Source organism: Helianthus annuus, chromosome 15, assembly GCF_002127325.2.
Source record: "Helianthus annuus cultivar XRQ/B chromosome 15, HanXRQr2.0-SUNRISE, whole genome shotgun sequence".
Taxonomy (NCBI): Eukaryota; Viridiplantae; Streptophyta; class Magnoliopsida; order Asterales; family Asteraceae; genus Helianthus; species Helianthus annuus.
Genome location: NC_035447.2, coordinates 8,661,443 through 8,675,811, shown reverse-complemented (window position 1 = coordinate 8,675,811; position 14,369 = coordinate 8,661,443). Strand labels below are relative to the sequence as shown.

At 32.4% G+C, this 14,369-nt stretch overlaps 1 long non-coding RNA gene across 1 annotated transcript; it reads left to right on the top strand.

The window, feature by feature from the left end:
- Positions 1-12,299: 12,299 nt before the first annotated feature.
- LOC110914743 lies at positions 12,300-12,748 on the top strand. Its single transcript, XR_002578549.2, has 3 exons — positions 12,300-12,318; positions 12,538-12,588; positions 12,728-12,748. It is a non-coding gene; the product is annotated as an uncharacterized LOC110914743 (long non-coding RNA).
- Positions 12,749-14,369: the final 1,621 nt, after the last annotated feature.

Below are 14,369 nucleotides of genomic sequence, written 5' to 3'. Positions count from 1 at the left end.
TACATTTTCCGCTGCGTTAAATTTGGTTAAAACGTGTTAGGGCGTTACAAGTTGGTATCAGAGCCTAGGTTTGAGCGAAATCAAGTACAAATGAGTGAGTACTTGAACTCAAACCCGTGTGCTCTTGTGATTAATGACCCGTACAATGCAAGACTCGATCAAGACCGAAAGGTAAAAATTTAATATATAAGTAAGTATGCGTGATGCTACTAACAATGATGAATATTGAAAGGTGAGCTTGTTGGATAATGAGGACGTTCCGCAGTCGCGGGCTAGTACGAAGGCTAAGGCGTGTGATATGTCAGGAAAGTGGACCCCAGGAACACAAATTTTAAATTTGGTAAGCATCGGAATATAGCATACCCTTATATACGAGGGTGAAATCCTTGAAGGATTCAAATGGGAGTGGCATGAACTTAAGACCGGTTCCCTGGATATAAAGTGATAATTCTCATGAGGACACGAGACTAGTATGTGGATTGCACGCCTGGCCAGTGCGCAGGAAGCATAGGACGCTCGTGGGATCATGAGAATCATCACCTGTATGTCCGGACGAACTGAGAATAAGGGTTGTGTGGGATGGAAAGGGGTCCAACGATTCTTTAAGAATCGGGTCAAACATAAGAAAGAAAGAAAAGAATGCAAGGTTTGAATTCTTGAATGAATTCAAACACGAATGGAATGAAAAGAATGGAAAGTATGAATGGAGGTTTAAATCTGTAGGAGAATACGGATCAAATTTATGAAGAATGAAAAGAAGGAATGAAAGTTAAATCAATGGGTGAATACAGATTAAACAAGTAAGAAAGAGAAGAAGAATGAAAGGCTTGCGCCCGTAAGCAGGAACGGATCAAGTATGCGGAAAAAGTATAATTCGATGCCAGGTAAGTAAAGTTTACGCTCATTTCGTAGAATACTTATTTATTTTACGAGTGATAAGTACAATAGGGTGAATTATGAAATATGAGGTTCCGACACGAAATGATATGGGTCGGAACGAGTGAAAATCATGAAAACCATGCTTAGTGGTAAAAAGGGGCAAAATGGTAATTTAGTCATGAATGACGAAAGTACAATGAGTTTTGAAAGATTACGTTATGATGTATGCCATAATGAATAACAAGGGTAAAACGGTAATTTAGTTATATGTTGACGAATGAAAGTAAAGTTTAAAGGACACCCTACGGCGTAAGCGATGATGGGTTAGATGCAAGGTTTAAGGATTATGACCATACGGTGAAAATCCGTAATGAGTCAAATGAGAGAATTGGTAAATAAATACCAATTTATTTAAAATGCAAAAAGGTTTGGGTTGTTTAGACCAAACGGGTTAGTTGATGATGATATTATCATTTGGCAATGATGACTAATGAACGTTTGTTGAGTTTTATGCTAACAGGATGGATAGCGTATGGAAATTACGTTGCTATTAATTAGCAAGCAAAAATGCAATGTACTTAAACGGGTCAATGCATTGACTCGAGCCAGGTATGTGTAAGTAAAAAAAAGTTTAGCAAGGATGTGCGACTGTTGAAAGCCCCTCGTCGTAAAAGAAAGGACTAAAAATTGACCAAAACGCCCTTGAAAGGCAAATTGGGCAAATGACCCGTAAGGGTAGTTTGGAAATAAGTTTTATAAATGAATTAACCCTTTTGGTTGCGTAAAAGTGAAAGATGTAAGCCCTTTTGGCTTAATGCCCCAGAATGAGCATTTTTCGTAAATTGTCGAACCGAAGGGTTACATGTGGAATATTTGATTTTAGCCAAGTAGATCCACCACGAATATAGTCGTGGTAGAAGATAAAAGAAGCCTTAGAGTAAAAATTGGAGGCACGAAAAGTATAAGCGAGATTCGAGCTAAGAGCTTGAATCTCGTTAAATGGGTCGAATAACATTAATGCATACCCGGTAGCGGATGCCTAAATCCCATGAATGAAGCTCTGGATAATGAGAAAGTTTTATAATTATAATGTCCCTGTGAGTTTTGAGTATAAACAAATGAGTTTGTTTGATAAAAGCATGAACGGGTCAAAAGGAGGCGAGGAAACGGATGCGAATACGGACACTTAAGGTAAGTGATTTCCGGAATCACTTCTTATTTATAAATGAAGTTTGGTATGTTGTATATTGGGAACCATGTAAGAATTTATGGGTAAGGGTAAGTACCAGGGTAAGTTCATATGAACTTCGTCTATCCTTAATGTAAATTAAGATGATAGTCTTATCGTGTTAATAGAATGTTCATTATGTTGCTGAATGTTCACCGTGTTAATAGAATGTTCATTACGTTTCTGAATGTTCATCGTGTTAATGGAATGTTCATTATATTGCTGAATGTTCATCGTGTTAATGGAATGTTCATTATATTGCTGAATGTTCATCGTGTTAATAGAATGTTCATTACGTTTCTGAATGTTCATCGTGTTAATGGAATGTTCATTATGTTGCGTAATGTCCATCGTGTTAATGGAATGTTCATTATGTTGCTGTATGTTCATCGTGTTAATGGAATGTTCATTATGTTGCTGAATGTCCATCGTGTTAATAGAATGTTCATTATGTTGCTGAATGTTCATCGTGTTAATAGAATGTTCATTATGTTGCTGAATGTTCATCGTGTTGATAGAATGTTCAATATGTTGCTGAATGTTCATCGTGTTAATGGAATGTTCATTATGTTGCTGAATGTCCATCGTGTTAATAGAATGTTCATTATGTTGCTGAATGTCCATCGTGTTAATAGAATGTTCATTATGTTGCTGAATGTTCATCGTGTTAATAGAATGTTCATTATGTTGCTGAATGTTCATTGTGTTAATAGAATGTTCATTATGTTGCTGAATGTTCATCGTGTTGATAGAATGTTCAATATGTTGCTGAATGTTCATCGTGTTAATGGAATGTTCATTATGTTGCTGAATGTCCATCGTGTTAATAGAATGTTCATTATGTTGCTGAATGTTCATCGTGTTAATAGAATGTTCATTATGTTGCTAAATGTTCATCGTGTTAATAGAATGTTCATTATGTTGCTGAATGTTCATCGTGTTGATAGAATCTTCATTATGTTGCTGAATGTTCATCGTATTAATGGAATGTTCATTATATTGCTGAATGTTCATCGTGTTAATAGAATGTTCATTATGTTGCTGAATGTTCATCGTGTTAATAGAATGTTCATTATGTTGCTTAATGTCCATCGTGTTAATGGAATGTTCATTATGTTGCTGAATGTTCATCGTGTTAATAGAATGTTCATTATATTGCTGAATGTTCATCATGTTGATAGAATGTTCATTATGTTGCTGAATGTTCATCGTGTTAATAGAATGTTCATTATGTTGCTGAATGTCCATCATGTTAATAGAATGTTCATTATGTTGCTGAATGTTCATCGTGTTAATAGAATGTTCATTATGTTGCTGAATGTTCATCGTGTTAACGGAATGTTCATCATGCTTGTTGGAAGTTAGTCGGTTATGTTTGTTTGTAATTGCATTGATTTGTGTTGATATGATTGTAGATAAGACTCAACTTACAAATAAGTGAATGTGACTTGTATGTATGTATGTAGATATGGAACTGTAGTGTATGTAAGTATGTATGAAAGTATGCACGTACGCATGATTTAGGTACGTTATAGCATTAACGTTATTAATAGTGTGCCTCGAAAATGAAATGTAATACAGGTACATTATTGAAATCTCACCAGGGAATGAATACGCAGATAAAATGCTTACATTTAAAGTAATAACAGAATGTAAAGTATACGTGGATGAACCTTGTAAGGGTTTTATGAATATGTTATTGTATCTAAAATGTTGAAGTGTTATAAACATTGTATGAAAGTTGATGGCCATTATTTATATAAATGCAAAGGTTCTTATAAATTCTCGATTATGTAAGCTTAGGTCTTACAAGTTATATTATTTGGTCCATGTACAGCATAATGTTAATGCAAATTATAGGTGTGTATGTAAGCATGTATGAAGGTACGTATGAGCGTGTGCATTATATAACGATAAGTAAGTATGTAAGCATGTACGTATAGACGTGTTTATGTTTGCAAGTATGTTTTCGGGTGTATATAAGTAGATATATGAGTGTATATATATGAACGTATGTACGTATGTACGAAATGGGATTGAATGTGCACAAAGGAATAAAGCTGGTATGTATGAATATACTTGTGAATGAACGTATGCGCGAAGTAGGGATTATCGCCCATTAATGGATGAGGCATGTATGTATGTATATATGAACATACGTGTGGATGTGCGTATATGAGTATACATAGTAGCATGTAACGGTAACAAACGTAGAACGAAGTTTAACTCCCGAGTTAAGCATGAATAAGTGAGTTTGATATTGTAGTTTGGTTCCAGTAGTAAAACTATAAGCGAAAGTTTACGATATACTTATGATCATATCCTAACCCATTATATGGCTAAAGAAGTAAGTAGGAAGAATTTTAATAATGGACTGTTCTAATGAGTATGAGTGCGACGAAAGTAAGAGTGGCATGTCAAACATGATTTATGAATAAAAGTAGATATAATCGAGTCGCTATGATCAATGAATGCATGGAAGTATTATGCTTGATTTAAGAAAGTAAGGATAAGACGTCCGATTATATTTGTTCATGAATGAGACCTTATTATAAGGTATGAGTGAATTCGTGCCATGGTATGTATTTTGAATGGAATGAATGAATAAACATGTAGTGATGATCATCACTAAGGAGCTAACATGAGGCAAGAATTTGAAATCCAAAGATATATGAATATATTTTAGAAGTGTGCTATAATAAAGGACTGGTAGTAACTGGTAAGTAAAGATTTATGGCCCCGTGGATATGAGCAAGGTTTCGGGGACGAAACCTCTTTTAAGGGGGGTAGACTTGTAACACCCCAAAAATGGGTTTGGTAATTTAAACCCGGTTACTATTAAGAAACGGGTAAGGTACCGTTAATGATAAAAGTTAACCTGTAAATGAAGATTAACTAGGAATAATTAACCTAGTTGATTATTGGTATCGTTAGTAGTAAACAAAGAGTTGTAGCCTTATTTAATTAAAACGAAACATAAGGGACCAAAGTGGGATAACTTGAAAGTTGTTTTATTAATGAAAATAACACACACACACACACACTTGGTGTGTGTTCTGTACGTGATCAGGGGAAGGCTCTAGAGAGCCAAACCCTAGTTCATCATATATCATCTAATTGAAGGATGAATCGAGGCTCAAATTCAAGAAGGAACATGAATTAACGATCACCCAAGCTAGGGGATCATAAGGTATGTTGAATTTTGATGTTTAATGAAGTTGAGAAATCTTGATGAACATCACAAGTAGTGATTTGTGTATGAATCGTAGAGGTTATGGCCAAATTGGCAATGAATGCTTGCTTAGGAACGAACCCTAAGTGAAGATTTTGAGTAAATTGCTATAAATTGAGTGTTTTGATGAATTAATACACCTAGCTAAGTGGGTTTATGTTTAATCCATGAAAGGGTATGAAATTGATTGTGAATATGTGTAGTATGTGATGTGTACATGTATATAGATTGAGTATGGTATATAATTTGTATGATGATTACTTGTATTGATGAATGAAAGTGATAATTAGGAAGAAAAGCATGAAATACTTGTACATCATGCTTAGAAAATAGTACGTACACCAAGTGTTTGATGAAATGTCTAAAAGACAATAATAAGTGAAATTGCATGCAAGTAATGAGTAAACAGATATAGTTCATATGAAGATTATGTAGGGATGATGTTGAGTATACTTTATGCTTGTTTGAATGGATTAACGAAGGTCATATATGAGATGTGAATTTGATATGGTTGTTCATATGTATAAGCATATATGCTAATAGGAATGTGAATGTAATGACATGAATGTATTGGAATCATGTCAAGATGGTTGAGAGCGTGGAAGGCTAACGGGCTAAGAAGACTCAAGTAAGCGAACGCAAATACGGACGCACAAAGTAAGTGTATTCCGGACTTACCCTTTAGTTTCTAAAATGTATTGTAGTATGACGATTATCGTGAGTCATGTAAGAAGGTATGAATCAATGGAAGTATTAAGGTAGGTTTGGTGAAATGAGTCGAAAAGTGGTTAAGGGATGAGTTTCTAACAAGTGCGGGTAAGAGGGAACTTACAATTTGGTATCATGTATTAAGAGAAGATAAGTAGTTACAAATGTGGATATGGGTTTGATTGTATGTAAGTAGTTGAAACTTGTAGGAGAGTATGACTATGAACGCGTAAGATATAGATTGTAAGTATGTGCGTACGGATAGAAAAGTATGTATGAATGAATTGGTATTTAGCTAAATGCATGGACGAAGGAAGTTTGTTTATGTGTATACGTGAACCTATATATATGAATGAAGTCTAACAATGCTAATCGATTGTCTATTAAGAGTGTAATGGAAGTGCAGGAATACTAATAATGGAAGTAAAGATTCGGTATTGAAGTCCGATAAATGTGTTCGAATGGACGGGTTAATGGATTTATATAAGTGAGATCAAGAGATGTTGACGCTCGAATATACATGTTTTAAAAATTATGTATGATGTCACTGGTTGCTAACAATGTGTTTGTATGTGGTGATTGCAGGTTATACAGGTTTATGGATTTCTCATCATTGAGTGTATGCGGTCGAAGATCGAGTTAAGACATGGATTGTACTTGTGGGTGCATGGTCACGTAATTTAGTATACGTACGTCAGGTCTTAATTAAATATATAGAAGCGATTAAAGTATTTAAGGTGAAAGAATGAATATAATGAAAGAAATTTTAAATATACATTTTCCGCTGCGTTAAATTTGGTTAAAACATGTTAGGGCGTTACAGACATTCTGCGGATCTTTGCCTCTTCAATCTCCACTAACGGTTATCGCATGGGAGACCAAAAGGACAACGGATAACGATATCTGACAAATGATGTTCCGCGAATCCCTGCTCCACTCAGTCTCCACTAACGCTTAGTAAGGGAACCACAAGGACATCCTGATAACGACGTCTAGCCAATGACGTTCCGAGAACACACACCCTCTTCTGCAACCATTAACGATCAGCACAAAGGGGACAAAAGGGATATCCTGAAAGTGATATCTCCTCCAATACCTTCTCACCGTCTCGGCTATAAAATACTGGACGTTGCCTTCTCAAGTGATCCAATTCTATACTCTTTACTCTCGCTATAAATAATTCTTGATGAGTTATTTATTGAGTCTCTTATATTTTATTTAGAGATAATTATTAGTTTAAACTAATAGGATTTATCTAGAAGTCTTTTTATTTATTTAAAATAGTTTGAGTCAGGTTTGTATTTGTGTTAGAGTTATTGTATTTGTGTGCTTTCTTTGGTTTGATAATAAAAAAAGATTCGAACAGTTTGTTCAATCTCATGTTTGTTTGTTTGTTTGATCAAAGGATTTGATTTCCAACATACGCTGATTGTCAGATTGCTCACACCGATACGTCATCCTTGCAGTGGCGGAGCTTGACCAAAAGTTTCGAGGGGGCGTAAAGTGATGGGACCCAAAAAGAAAAATTTCCTATCATTATGTTTCGGGTCGGGTCGGCTATTAGATTTAGGTCGGATCAAATAATAATAGTTCCAAATAAAACTAGAAAAATTCATTTATTCAAAAGACCCGTTCTTGCACATAGAAAATATAAAACGCCAAATGCCGATATTTGATAATTAATAACTTGGTATTAAGTTGTGATTAAGTTTATTGTGTGGTGGGTAATCTAGGGTTAAACAAATAAGAGTTAAAATATATTTACCAAATTACCCATCATTTAAATCTTACAAAAATAATCGCGGGGACGGGGGGTCCTATATAATTTTAAAATTTTCGGACGAAAAAATCGAAACTTATATACTTTTAAACGAAACATTGAGGGGGGGGTGCACACCCGGGCACCCACTATACTTCGCCCAGGCATCCTTGTGTATAATCCCAGACAAGCACTTTGTAATAACAACTTTCTCAAGTTTTCAACACAATCTTCATTTTTTATGTCCTTTCTTGTTCACAAATGACTCACATAGTTACAGAGTACAAATTAGCTTATTTGAACCTCAATTTAGCCAAGTATGAAGTTGCAAGACTTCATATTTGAATGTTTTACCTGCCATACAAAATTGAGATTCATTGATCTCAAGTTAAACGTCATTATTTCGCGACTCATTTTAAACCATATGAGTTTACTTTGAAGATTTTTACCGTTGATACAGAATTTAGCACAATAGCTTATTAGCTTTGATCGTCATTATTCTTTAAATGAACGATTAAATGTATACTTTGTTAACTTGGTACATGATCAGAAATGAATACAAGTGAGATAACTGTTTTGAAAACGAGTCTTGACATTTATGAAAATTAGCTGCCACACTCCCCTTGACACACATTGTGGAATGCACTCTTAATTAGTGAGTTTATAAAGATTAACATGTTTTATAAATGTTGCGTATTATTACACATATGTTCATACAAAACAATATTTAACGACACAGAAGGATACACCAAGTGATTAATAAATAGAGATATATGTTTGAGAAATATTAGACTGAAGTGCAAGGTCGACCCATAGTCTAATCTTGACATGTAACTTGGCACCACTGATGTGAAGACAAACTTAAAGAACCAATAATTAGAAGTTCCACGATTGATGTTACGCTCGAACCATTGATAAACTGTGGTACGTGTGTGTATATTGAGTTCTTGAGATTACTTGGATAGCTACACCTAGGGGTGTTAAAAAAAATTCGGGTCCGAAACCGAATCCGAAATATCTGAAAATTCGTATCTGAAATATTCGAAATTTCGGATATCCGAAGATTCGGATATCCGAAAACCGGATACTCCGAAATTTCGGATTCGGATATGAATTTCAAAAATTTCGGATAATCCGATTATCCGATATCCGAAAACTAATTCTTTTTTCGTAAATATATATAGTATATGAGCATATACTTGGTTTGAAGTATTGTAAAAAATAGTAAAAAAGTAGTAAATAATTGTATTTGTGTGAATTTATGATTGTCTTTAGTTTTAACTGTTGGAAATTTAGAAAATCGAATTTAAGTTTAGTTTTAGTCTATACACGAAACATATTTTTTGATTTTTTTTTTATAAATTCAGATATCCGTTTGGATATCCGAATCCGTATCTGACATTTCGGATATCCGAAAATCGGACATCCGAAATTTCGGATACGGATTCGGATATCAATATTCACTATCCAAAATTTTCGGATATCCGGTTTTCGAATATCCGAAAACCGTTTTATTGACGTAAGAATGAGATTAAAACGACCGTTTTATAACAATTAAAATAGGGTGATAAAAATCAAATGTGTAGAGATTGTTTTTAAAACTTTTAAATGTTTACAATTTGGATAATTTTTTTATAATGGAGAACAAAACAAAATCCAGTTAGAAGCATATTCTATAAAGAGAATGACTAACATGCACTCGTGACTAAAAAGAAGAATAAAATTTGGTTTCCATCTTTGGAACATTTCTTGTAAAACTATTATGCGTAGCCTAGCGTGGTTGTTTAATTAGTTTCGTTTATTTATATATTTTCTAAAATTTCCGGACGAAAAATCGGAACTTATAAACTTTTAACCGAAACATTAGGGGGGGGGGATGCACATCCGGCACCCACTATACTTCACCCCTGCATGCTTGTGTATAATCCAAGACAAGCAGTTTGTATTAACAACTTTCTCAAGTTTTCAACACAATCTTCGTTTTTTATGTCCTTTCTTGTTCACAAATGACTCACATAGTTATAGAGTACAAATTAGCTTATTTGTTCCTCAATTTAGCCAAGTATGAAGTTGTAAGACTTCATATTTTAATGTTTTACCTGCCATACAAAATTGAGATTCATTGATCTCAAGTTATACATCATTATTTCGCGAACCATTTTAAACCATATTAGTTTACTTTGAAGATTTTTACCGTTGATACAGAATTTAGCACAATAGCTTATTAGCTTTGATCGTCATTATTCTTAAAATGAACGATTAAATGTATACTTTGTTAACTTGGTTCAGGATCAGAAATGAATACAAGTGAGAGAATTGTTTTGAAAACGAGTCTAGACATTTATGCAAATTAGCTGCCACACGACCCTTGACACACATTGTGGAATGCACTCTTAATTAGTGAGTTTATAAAGATTAACATGTTTTATAAATGTTGCGTATTATTACACATATGTTCATACCATGTTTTATAAATGTTGCGTATTATTACACATATGTTCATACAAACAATATTTAACGACATGGAAGGATACACCAAGTGATTAATAAATAGAGATATATGTTTGAGAAATATTGGACTGAAGTGCAAGGTCGACCCATAGTCTAATCATGACATATAACTTAGCACCACTAATGTGAAGACAAACTTAAAGAACCAATAATTAGAAGTTCCACGATTGATGTTACGCTCGTACCATTGATAAACCGTGGTACGTGTGTGTATATTGAGTTCTTGAGATTACTTGGATAGCTACACCTAGGGGTGTTCAAAAAATCCGGATCCGAAACCGAAACCAAAATATCCGAAAATTCGTATCCGAAATTTCGGATATCCGAAGATTCGGATATTTGAAAACCGGATAATCCGAATTTTCGGATTCGGATATGAATTTCAAAAATTTCGGATAATCCGATTATCTGATATCCGAAAACTAATTCTTTTTCATAAATATATATAGTATATGAGCATTCTATTTAGTTTGAAATATTGTAAAAATTAGTAAAAAAGTAGTAAATAATTGTATTCGTGTGAATTTATGATTGTTTTTAGTTTTAAATGTTGGAAATTTAGAAAATCAAATTTAAGTTTAGTTTTAGTCTATAAACGAAACATATTTTTTGATTTTTTTTATAAATTCAGATATCCGTTTGGATATCCGAATCCGTATCCGACATTTCGGATACCGAAAATCGAACATCCGATAATCGGATATCCGAAATTTCGGATACGGATTCGGATATCAATATTCACTATCCGATTTTTCGGATATCCGGTTTTCGAATATCCAAAAACCGTTTTATTGACGTAAGAATGAAATTAAAACGACCGTTTTATAACAATTAAAATAGGGTGATAAAAATCAAATGTGTAGAGATTGTTTTTAAAACTTTTAAATGTTTACAATTTGGATAATTTTTTTATAATGGAGAACAAAACAAAATCCGGTTAGAAGCATCTATATATATTAATAAATGAGATGATGTGGGCTATGTGTCCTTGAATGGTGAAGCCATTTTGATGATGTGGCATCCTATGGTTGAGGAGATGATGATTTTGGGAGGGAAGACACAATATTAGATGGTTTGAGAATTGGACACGGGATCCGAATTATAATCGGGTCAAGTTAATGGATCTTATATATCATCTTTTCCAAACAACAATTGTTCACAGCCTCACTTTTTTGAAACCCTAGATCTATTTTTCTCTAATCTGGTTCTTCCTTCTTCACCGATCAAGCATAGGTATGTTAATTTTCTTTTCTGTCTTTGATTTTTCTTTGTTATTTTAAACACAATCTATCTCTTTCTTAAACCCTTGATATCATCTATCGATCATCGCCGCATTTTCTTCTTAAATCACCATATACCAGGTTCGTTCTTGCAAATGAGGTCTTGTTTTTTCGCCATTAAATCTTCTTTTGATGTTATTTGTAATACAATCCATACAAACTTGGCTGAATCATTTGAATCGTCCATCGATTTGAGCAGATTCATGTTGTATCATTCATATTTTCCTTTAATTATGGCTTTTTTTCTATCATTAGAGTATTTATTGATATTTAACTTACCTGATCCATACAATTTTTTTATGTTTGAATTGTCTAGCAATTTGTCGGAAAATTCGAAAACGATTCAGTAACCAGGTTTGCGATTTTGTGTAGTATTTTGGTTTTTATAATATTCATTTTATGTATGTTCTTCAGATCTTCTACGTTCCAAATAGACTGTTGACCAGCATGTAAAAATATTTTAAAAATTTTATAAAATTAGGGCACATCACTAGAATATGGCGTGAAAAAGAAGTTTTGTCAATGAATATTTCTAAACGAATGTAGCTTACTATTCTTGGTTTTTTTTTTACAGAGATAGAAGTTAAGTTTTGTTTATTTATCTTGGTTTTTTTTTCTGTTCATGCTCTTTCTATTTTTTGGGACTGATTTTGCTATTCAATTTTTCAAGTTGCCATGGCTTAATGCTCATCTTACAAAGATCTGGCCTTTTGTTAACGAGGTTAGTTGATTGTATTCAATGGTTATTTGATGCTTTAGTTGAGTGGTGTATGTCTGTATTTTAGGTTTTTGATATTTATTATTGTAAATGTTAGTAGATATTTATTTATTGTAAATGATATGTCCACATAATTTGCAGGTATGTAATCTATAGTAGATATTTATTTATTGTAAATGTTTAATGTCAATTTTTGATGAATTTTCTTTTTTTTATATGTAGATCGAACATGTTATAGGTGTATTTAATCAATAATCTATAAAAAGATTTAAGGTAAAACTACATGATTAAGGTTAAATATTGTTTCTTTATGTTGTTCGATCTTCAATTTATTCAAGAAAAGTTATGTTTTTGATGTTGAAAACTGTTTTGGCAGCTGCTAATGTTTGTTGTTCTTCTTATATTTTTGTAGATCATTAGACATATAGTCAAGGTATGTAAACAATATTAGATTGTTTGTTTTTCATCATGATTCATATGAAATGATGTTTTGTTAAAAATTTATTTACTGTTTTTGAAATTCGGACTCGGAATGTTCGTCTCCCAAAACAGGTTAGTTAAATGTTGTTGGTGTTATTTGTTTTTTATATGTATACTCTTTCTTATTTCTTATTAAATTTTCTGTTTAGGCATAATTTTGAAACTTTATGTCATTATCTTTTGAAGTTCATATTGTTAGTTTTGTCAATTATGAGTTTTTCTATTTACGTTTAAAGATACCTTTAATTTCTTTCTAAAGATGTTTTTGTTTCCACAAACACATTACTGTTTTTAAGGTTAATTTTTCTATTCTCAATTATAACTCGGTTTCTGTAATTAGACATTGTTTCTATAAATAAGTTACCGTTATATTTTTTTTAAATTCCTTTATTCCTTTGCAGTTATGGATCCTAAAACAACACTCCAAACGTTTTTAAAGTTGATTGATGACTATGATCCTATATAAAAATTGGACTCCGATAATTCCTCAAATAAAAGAGGTTAGTTAAATTTTATAGTTTTTTTTTTATCTTTTTTAAGTTTGTAATATTTAATTTTATCCTTTCTGTTCAGTATTTTTTTTTTTTGAATTAGTAATATATGTTCTGAATGATTTATGGTTTGTATTTTCCCATGGTTAACCGTCAATCTTTTGTGAAATTCGTACTCGCAATGTTCGTCTACCAAAACAGGTTAGTTAAATGTTGTTGGTATTGTTTGTTTTTAGATGTATAGTCTTTCTTATTTCTTATTAAATTTTGTGTCACTATTTTTTTTTAAATTAGTAATATATGTTCTGAATGATTTATTGTTTGTATTTTCCCATGGTGAATCCTCAATCTTTTTTGAAATTCGGACTCGGAATGTTCGTCTACCAAAATAGGTTAGTTAAATGTTGTTGGTATTGTTTGTATTTTGATATGTATACTCTTTCTTATTTCTTATTAAATTTTCTGTTTAGGCATAATTTTGAAACTTTATGTCATTATCTTTTGAAGTTTATATTGTTAGTTTTGTCAATTATGAGTTTTTCTATTTATGTTTAAATATACCTTTAATTTCTTTCTAAAGATGCTTTTGTTTCCATAAATACATTACTGTTTTAAAGGTTGATTTTTCTATTCTCAATTATAACTCGGTTTCTGTAATTAGAAATTGTTTATATAAATAAGTTACCGTTATACTTTTAAAAAAAATTCCTTTATTCCTTTGTAGTTATGGATCCTAGAAACACAGCTCCAATCGTTATTAAAGTTGATTGATGACTATGATCCTATATTTTTGGTATGTTTCTTTAGTTTTCATTTTATCAACAGACAATAAGTTATTTAAGCTTATATGTTTTTTGTATCGATTCATAGGAAATACCGTATGATTTGCAAGCTTATTGTGGGGAGGAAAAGTTCCATATGGTCAATGTCTTGAACTTATTGATGATGACTTATGCACTTGCAGGAGTCTGAATCTTCTTCGAACACAAGAAGTAAGTTTAATTTTATCGTTTTTTTTTTGGTGTTTTTTGATCTAGTATAATGATAGTTTTAATCGTTTATGCTAATCTCTATAATTTTTAA